This window comes from Manis pentadactyla, chromosome 11 (assembly GCF_030020395.1).
Source record: "Manis pentadactyla isolate mManPen7 chromosome 11, mManPen7.hap1, whole genome shotgun sequence".
In the NCBI taxonomy this organism is placed as follows: Eukaryota; Metazoa; Chordata; class Mammalia; order Pholidota; family Manidae; genus Manis; species Manis pentadactyla.
Genome location: NC_080029.1, coordinates 116,815,222 through 116,823,833, shown reverse-complemented (window position 1 = coordinate 116,823,833; position 8,612 = coordinate 116,815,222).

Sequence of the window (8,612 nt, the reverse complement as noted above, 5' to 3'; positions counted from 1 at the left end):
ACGCCAGGAGTGCTATTGACAGGATGACAGTGACTTCACTCCTCACATTTACACAGCTCTTTACTGTTTCCCAAATACTTCCCACCCCCTAGGTCATTTGGTCTCTGTCATAATCTGTGGGCCATAGCATTTTATAGGAAGGAAATAGACTCAGAGAAGTTGAGTACATAATTTAATGAAATTTATTCAGTATGTTAGAGACAGAGAGACAGAGCTCAAATCCAAGGTGGTTTTTCCACCATGCCCCACAGCCTCCGCCCTTTGCTTGAACACCTCTAGTACAAGCCATGCCAGGACTTTGACCTCAGCTGGTCCAGGAAAACGGGACATTCTATGATGTCCCAGGGAGTATCAGCCATCGAAAACCCTCACAGATGACCTAGTTATACAGTGATTTGAACAGAGGTTAGTGGTGAAATGATGTGGCATCAGGGCCCAGCAAACCAAAACTGAGACAGCAAGTGAGGATTTATCACATCTCATTGCTGTAAGTTTTCCTCTGAGAGAATGGCTTTGTTTGTGTCTCATGAGTTTAGTATAACTTTAACCAATACTCATTATCGCAGACTCTGTATTTGTGAATGAATTCACCTACTCGCTAAAATTTATCTGTAACCCCAAAATCAGTACTCAAAGTATTTTCGCAGTCATTGCAGAATGAGCAAAGCAGTGATGAACCAGAGCCCCCGAGGCACACAGTCGCAGCTGAGGTCAACCAAGGCAAACTCCACACTCTTGTTTCAGCTGTTACACTGTGAACATGTTTCCTTTCCATGGTCTATGTAATGCTCTGTGTTTCACATTTCTGTGTTTTTTTGTTGGTGGTTTCACTGTTTAAAGTGGCCCCCAAGAGTGGTGCTGAAGTGCTGGCTGTGCTCCTGAGCCCAAGGCTGTAATGCCCCTTCTTGAGAAAACACACCTGTTAGGTGGGCATTGTTCAGATGTGAGTTCAATGCTATTGACCATGAGTTCTTTGTTCATGCATCGACGAGCTGAATTTTTACAGGAGTATTTAAACAGAAACACACATAGAACAAATTTATGTATTGATTGATTGATGATAAATGTGTGCCCAGATGTTAGCAGGAAACTATGCATATTCCCTTGGAGTAATGGCTCAGAATTTGTTAAGTCAGTGTGTGCAGTGTCTTTATAGAACATACCTGCCATAAATAATGAGCATCACATGTATTTATGAATAGAGAATAAAAAGAGATGAGGTAATGTCTACTTAACAAACTAGAAAAAGAACAAAATGTACACAAGTAGAAGGATAGACAACTAAATATAAAATCCAAAGTTAACTAACTAGAAAACCAAAAAAGGTCAAAATGATAAATATATTTTGATGATAATGATGGTTACATAAATGTATCCAAATGTTGAAACTCATCACATTGGTCATTTTAAATATGCCATTTATTGTATGTCAATTATGCCTCAGTATAGTGAAAAACCAAGTTGGGTCACTGAAATGACTAAGCAAAAAAGCATGATAAAAAGAAAAGTGGAAAAAAATGCAACATTAATATGAGAAAGTTAACAGAACTCTGGAAAAGGGAGGGGCTATAGAAATATGAGTGGCACGTGCAGATGTCTGGTGAACTAGAGAAATGAATTAGTTTCAACAAGTAACAACCTGAGCAGACCAATAATCAGTTAAGAAATTAGAATGGTGATAAAATGTCAACCATTTAAAGTAATGTCAGGCCCAGATCAGGTTGTTTTTATAGCTAAATCTATCTAATCTTCAAAGAACAAGTCTGATGTCAAACTCTCTCAGATTATAGAAAATAATGGTAAGATTACAATTTATTTTACAAAGTAGCATTACCCAATTCCAGTGAAGATAGCCTACAAGAAAGGAAAATTCTAGACAAATGTAACTTATAAAGACATAAAACTCTAACTGAAATAGAACCAAGTTAAATCCTGGATTTACTTTAACAAATAATAATCTGCCTTTATCAGAAAGAACTCAGTCCAGTAATGCAAGGACAGTTTCACATTAAGAAATCCATCAGCAGCCTCTGTAGGCCAAAGTGCAGTCTCCTAAAGGGTGGTGTTTCCCAAACTGGAATACAGGCCCATACGAAACAGGTGGAGCTTGTTGAAACACACGTTCTCTGTCACCAATTTTGTGGTGGGACAGGGAGATCTGCCCATTTAACCAGCACCCTCAATACCCGTGACCCATGGTGGATGGTCCAGGCTCACATCTGGAGATATGCTGGTCTGCGGTTAGACAAGCCTCACTTAACTTCACCTCGTGGGACCCCACAGGGAGGCATTCCACAAGGCAGAGAGAATTACGAAATAGGCTGAGCGCAAGCGCTAACCCAGGGAGGGTGGAGAGGGCATGTCTGGTGTTCATCTCCCTCTTCTCAGAAATATCAGTGTGTCCAGCCTGCCGAATAAGTAAGGTAACTGTGGGAAGGGGGTGGAGAAAACATGAGAACCGCCAGGCGGAGGGCGGGGGTGAGGGCACAGGTGAGAAAAGGGGGGCCCCCCACAGGAGATGTAAGTCCACACAAAGAACTGGGAATCTTCAGATGTCAGAGCACCAGGGGGACAGTATGTTCACCAGAGGCCAGAATTTTCCCCAGGACACCAGGATTATAGGTCCAGCCTTGCTTTACACCGACTGAATAACTGGCCCCGCTGTGCAAGTCTCTCCAACTGTGAAATGTGGCAGCATCCCTCCAACAAAGGGCGGCTACAAGGACCGAACGAGATGCCATTTGGGAACGTGCAACAGTCAGGCACCGCACAAATGCTTGGTGTTGTAATCAGTCTGACTTGGACAATTCCTTATTTTACAGATGAGGAAACAGGCCCAGAGAAGGTGTGGACTTGCCCAGGTTTGCACAGCTTGCTAGTAACCAGGCAAGAGCAGAGCTCAGGTCTCCCGACTGCTGTCCAGGCAGACATAGGCACCCTTTGTAGAGGCCCCAAAGGCCAAGAACCCCTGCCTTTCCCTTGTTGCTGGCATGGTCCCTCACCTTCTGCCACTTTCAGGGTCTGGCTGGGCTGGGTCTTCTGGCGCCCATCGTCTCTCCTGGGCCACAGGTGCCGCAGAGGCTGCCATTGGTCTAGCAGCCTGAGCTGGGAAGCCCACAGTTCACCTCCCCTCACCACCTCCTCCTCCTGGCTTTACCAAAGAGCTGCTCACACCCACAGCCCCTCAGTGATCCATATATGCTGGCTGGTGGCCCATTGGGTGCAGGGACAGGGCCAGTCTCCTGGGAAGAGTGCTGGCTATCTTCCATCTAGCCCAGTATTTTCCACTTTCCTTTCCCTGAGGAGAATATGGCAGATAAGAAACCTAGAAATGCAATATGCAATAAATCACCAACAAGTTGAGGCAGGTTCTGCTCAGTGCCTAATGAGACTTTATCAACCCCAGTAATACCGATTACCAAAAAAATCTTGAAGCACTTACTGTGCTAAGGCCTTACACTTATTGCTCAGTTTAAACAGGAGCACAGCCCTCTCTTGTGGGCATTACCATCCTTCTACATATGAGGAAAGTGAGGCTCAGAGTAACATGGGATGCAACATGTCCAGGTGGCTTGGCAGGAATACAACCCATGTCAGGCTGACTCTGGAAATTGTGCCTTTAACTACACAGGGAGCTAAACTGAGTCCCAACATAATGTGTAAAAATATATTGGAATGGTCCTACCTACAGGTTCCAGTTTCAGGGACCTGAGGAAGAATGGAGATCTGTAGGTTCTGCTTGTTAAAAATCTAAGAGAAATTACACAGTTGCTTAGATAAGGCCATCCTGCAACAAAAATTTGAAGTGTTGTTTACCTTTTGTCTAGCCTGACCAAAGATGAGTGGGCTCAGGCTAATGGCCCTGGATAGCTGCTGCAGATTCGGGCCTGCTGCTGGTGATCTGGGTTATCCCACTTCGTTTGCTAAGTGAGGAAAGTCATTATTTCATCTTGCTTTGTTTTAAAGCAGGTTGGTAGAAACATCTCCAATGACGTGGCCTTTCAAGAGCTCTTTGGGTGGTAGTCATGTCGGGACCACTGAGGCAGCAGGGGATCTCCCAAAACCCTTTGCTGCCACCCACATATTCCTCTGCCCACAGGCTCAACTGGTTCTCATGTGGGCCAGTCCCCAGGCAAGACAAGGTCTGCAGAACTAGGGTGATCTTCCGGTGATCTCCAGAAATGCTCCTTCTGACTCGGCAAGAGATCAAATCCACTGGGTCCAAACGATTTAAGACAGTTGTCAAAGAGGATGGAGAGCACCTGTTTTTCTTTCAAGGATGACTGTCCAGGGTTTGTGCCATGACGACGGCATTTGAGAAGTTCAGTCTTATGATCAGGTTTAGGCTTGAGGTGTTTTTAGAATCAAACTGAAAGGCCTTCAAGGTCATAGAGTTCAACCAGACTTTTTAGCTCAGCCCCCTCTTCTGCCCTTTCCCAACCACACCGGGTGGTCCCCAGCCCCAGTCTGCATGTGTTCAGCCACGGGGTGCTCCCTTGCTTTGGAGGCAGCAATTTGGAGGTCTGCTTAGACTGTTCAAACATCTTCTCCATGCTAGAAAGAAGAGAGAAAAGAAGTCTATGAAGTGATTTCAGAAACTAAATGTAGGACATGAACATTCTTTTAACAAATAAGCCAAATGGTAAATACAAATTATGCTTTCAAATTATGGCCCGTTAACAGAGAAAGGCAAGAACGAGAAGAGGTGGGCAGAGCTGTCCCACTGTCATAGCTGTTATCTGTACATGCGGCTTGGTCTACCCCACTAGACTGCAAGCTCCTAAAGGCAAAGGCTGAGGCTCATTAATTTTGTACCCCAGGAAACTAGCACAGTGCCCAGCACTTAGTGGGCACTGCATGTACATTTGTGGAATCAATAAACTTGCCTTGATTCAATAAATACGTATGAAATATTTACCATGTGCTAGGTGTTATCTGGGTGTATAGAGATGAGTAAAATCACCCAGCACAATAAAGGCAGACGTGAAAGTGTGAACATGATGGAGAGTGTCTAGAAGAGAGGATCATGAAGACACACCAGTGAAAGTGTCTCACCTGAGATGGGTTTTAGAGTGTGAATAGGAGTTTGCCAGGTGGAAAAGTAAAGGACATTCTGGGCAGCTGGAAGATCAAATACAAAGGCGTGAGACAGGAATGCATCTTGTGTTCGGGAACTGTGAGCAGCAGTTCAGGTGTAACTAAACAGTGACATGGGGAGGGACAAGCCTGAAAGCAGATTTAGTACAGGAGCAGGAGTCAGGTCATGAAGGGTCCGGTAGAGGTGAGCTAAAGGGTTAGGACTCTGCCCTGGGAGCTGAGGGACCTGTAAGAAATGGGAAGCAACAGAGTAACACGATCGGAAGCTTGCCAACATTCTGGCGCACAAATGTCTAGTTTGTATCCTAGTATCCGGACAAAATGCAAGCTTTTAAAAGGATAATGGTAAACATTATGAAAATTTCTTTTTATAGTCTTCGTCCAACAAACATTTTGGAAGGACAGATTTTTTCCCCAGTAACATTTTTACATGATTACAAAAATTACAAACATTAATTTTAGAACATTAGAAAACTACCTAAAAGCACAATATAAATATTTTTTAAAAATCACTGTAAAAATTTTTCAAAAATCACTTCTGGAGAGGGGCGGAAGATGGCGGCGTGAGTAGAGCAGCGGAAATCTCCTCCCAAAACCACATATATCTATGAAAATATAACAAAGACAACCCTTCCTAGAATAAAGACCAGAGGACACAGGACAATATCCAGACCACATCCGCACCTGAGAGAACCCAGCGCCTCGCGAAGGGGGTAAGATACAAGCCCCGGCCCCGCGGGAGCCGAGCGCCCCTCCCCCCAGCTCCCGGCGGGAGAAGAGCAGGCAGAGCGGGAGGGAGACGGAGCCCAGGACTGCCGAACACCCAGCCCCAGCCATCCGGGCCAGAGTGCAGGGCCCTCGATACTGGGAAAACAGGGCAGCAAGAACAGTGAGCAGGCACTGGAGGCTGGGCGACAGAGGACATAAGAAAAGCGCGCGACCATTTTTTTTTTTTTTTTTTTGCTTTTTTGCTGCTTTGTTTTGGCGAGCGCTTTTTGGAAGTCTTAAAGGGACAGGGACCCCAATACTAGGGAAACAGGGCAGAAAGACCGGTGAGCAGAGGCCTGAGGCTGGCACCGGAGAATAAAGAAAAACGAACGACCACCTTTTTTTTATAATTAAAAATTTTTTTTTTTTTAATAAAAAAAATTTTTTTTCTTGTTTTTTTTTGTGGTCGTTGTTTTGTTTTGGCGGGTGCTTTTTGGAAGTCTTAAAGGGGCAGGGCGGGTCACTTAATCCAGAGGTAGGGAATCCGGGATCTCTGGGCACCCTAACCCCTGGGCTGCAGGGAGCAGGGAGGCCCCTTACGGAGATAAATAGCCTCCCAGCAGCTCCTGCTCCAACGCGACTCCACCATTTTGGAGTAGCTGCCCGAGCCAGGCCACGCCCACAGCAACAGCGGAGATTAACTCCATAGCAGCCGGGCAGGAAGCAGAAACCCTGTCTGCGCGCAGCTGCGCAGCACAAGCCACTAGAGGCCGCTGTTCTCCCAGGAGAGGAGGGCCACAAACCAACAAGAAAGGAAGTCCTTCCAGCCGTCACTCGTTCCAGTTCTGCAGACTATTCCTATCACCATGAAAAGGCAAAGCTAAGGCCGACAAAGATCACAGAGACAACACCAGAGAAGGAGACAGACCTAACCAGTCTTCCTGACAAAGAATTCAAAATAAGAATCATAAACATGCTGACAGAGATGCAGAGAAATACGCAAGAGAAATGGGATGAAGTCCGGAAGGAGATCACAGATGCCAGGAAGGAGATCGCAGAAATGAAACAAACTCTGGAAGGGTTTATAAGCAGAATGGATAGAATGCAAGAGGCCATTGATGGAATTGAAATCAGAGAACAGGAACGCATAGAAGCTGACATAGAGAGAGACAAAAGGATCTCCAGGAATGAAACAATATTAAGAGAACTGTGTGACCAATCTAAAAGGAGCAATATCCGTATTATAGGGGTCCCAGAAGAAGAAGAGAGAGGCAAAGAGATGGAAAGTATCTTAGAAGAAATAATTGCTGAAAACTTCCCCACACTGGGGGAGGAAGTAATCAAACAGACCACGGAAATACACAGAACCCCCAACAGAAAGGATCCAAGAAGGGCAACACCAAGACACATAATAATTAAAATGGCAAAGATCAAGGACAAGGAAAGAGTGTTAAAGGCAGCTAGAGAGAAAAAGGTCACCTATAAAGGGAAACCCATCAGGCTAACGTCAGATTTCTCAACAGAAACCCTACAGGCCAGAAGAGAATGGCATGATATATTTAATACAATGAAACAGAAGGGCCTTGAACCAAGGATACTGTATCCAGCACGACTATCATTCAAATATGACGGTGGGATTAAACAATTCCCAGACAAACAAAAGCTGAGGGAATTTGCTTTCCACAAACCACCTCTACAGAACATCTTACATGGACTGCTCTAGATGGGAGCACTCCTAGAAGGAGCACAGCACAAAACACCCAACATATGAAGAATCGAGGAGGAGGAACAAGAAGGGAGAGAAGAAAAGAATCTCCAGACAGTGTATATAACAGCTCAATAAGCGAGCTAAGTTAGGCAGTAAGATACTAAAGAGGCTAACCTTGAACCTTTGGTAACCACGAATTTAAAGCCTGCAATGGCAATAAGTACATATCTTTCAATAGTCACCCTAAATGTTAATGGGTTGAATGCACCAATCAAAAGACACAGAGTAACAGAATGGATAAAAAAGCAAGACCCATCTATATGCTGCTTACAAGAAACTCACCTCAAACCCAAAGACATGTACAGACTAAAAGTCAAGGGATGGAAAAACATATTTCAAGCAAACAACAGTGAGAAGAAAGCAGGGGTTGCAGTACTAATATCAGACAAAATAGACTTCAAAACAAAGAAAGTAACAAGAGATAAAGAAGGACACTACATAATGATAAAGGGCTCAGTCAAACAAGAGGATATAACCATTCTAAATATATATGCACCCAACACAGGAGCACCAGCATATGTGAAACAAATACTAACAGAACTAAAGGGGGATATAGACTGCAATGCATTCATTCTAGGAGACTTCAACACACCACTCACCCCAAAGGATAGATCCACTGGGCAGAAAATAAGTAAGGACACGGAAGCACTGAACAACACAGTAGAGCAGATGGACCTAATAGACATCTATAGAACTCTACATCCAAAAGCAGCGGGATATACATTCTTCTCAAGTGCACATGGAACATTCTCCAGAATAGACCACATACTAGGCCACAAAAAGAGCCTCAGAAAATTCCAACAGATTGAAATCCTACCAACCAACTTTTCAGACCACAAAGGCATAAAACTAGAAATAAACTGTACAAAGAAAGCAAAGAGGCTCACAAACACATGGAGGCTTAACAACACGCTCCTAAATAATCAATGGATCAATGACCAAATCAAAATGGAGATCCAGCAATATATGGAAACAAATGACAACAACAACACTAAGCCCCAACTTCTGTGGGACACAGCAAAAGCAGTCTTAAGAGGAA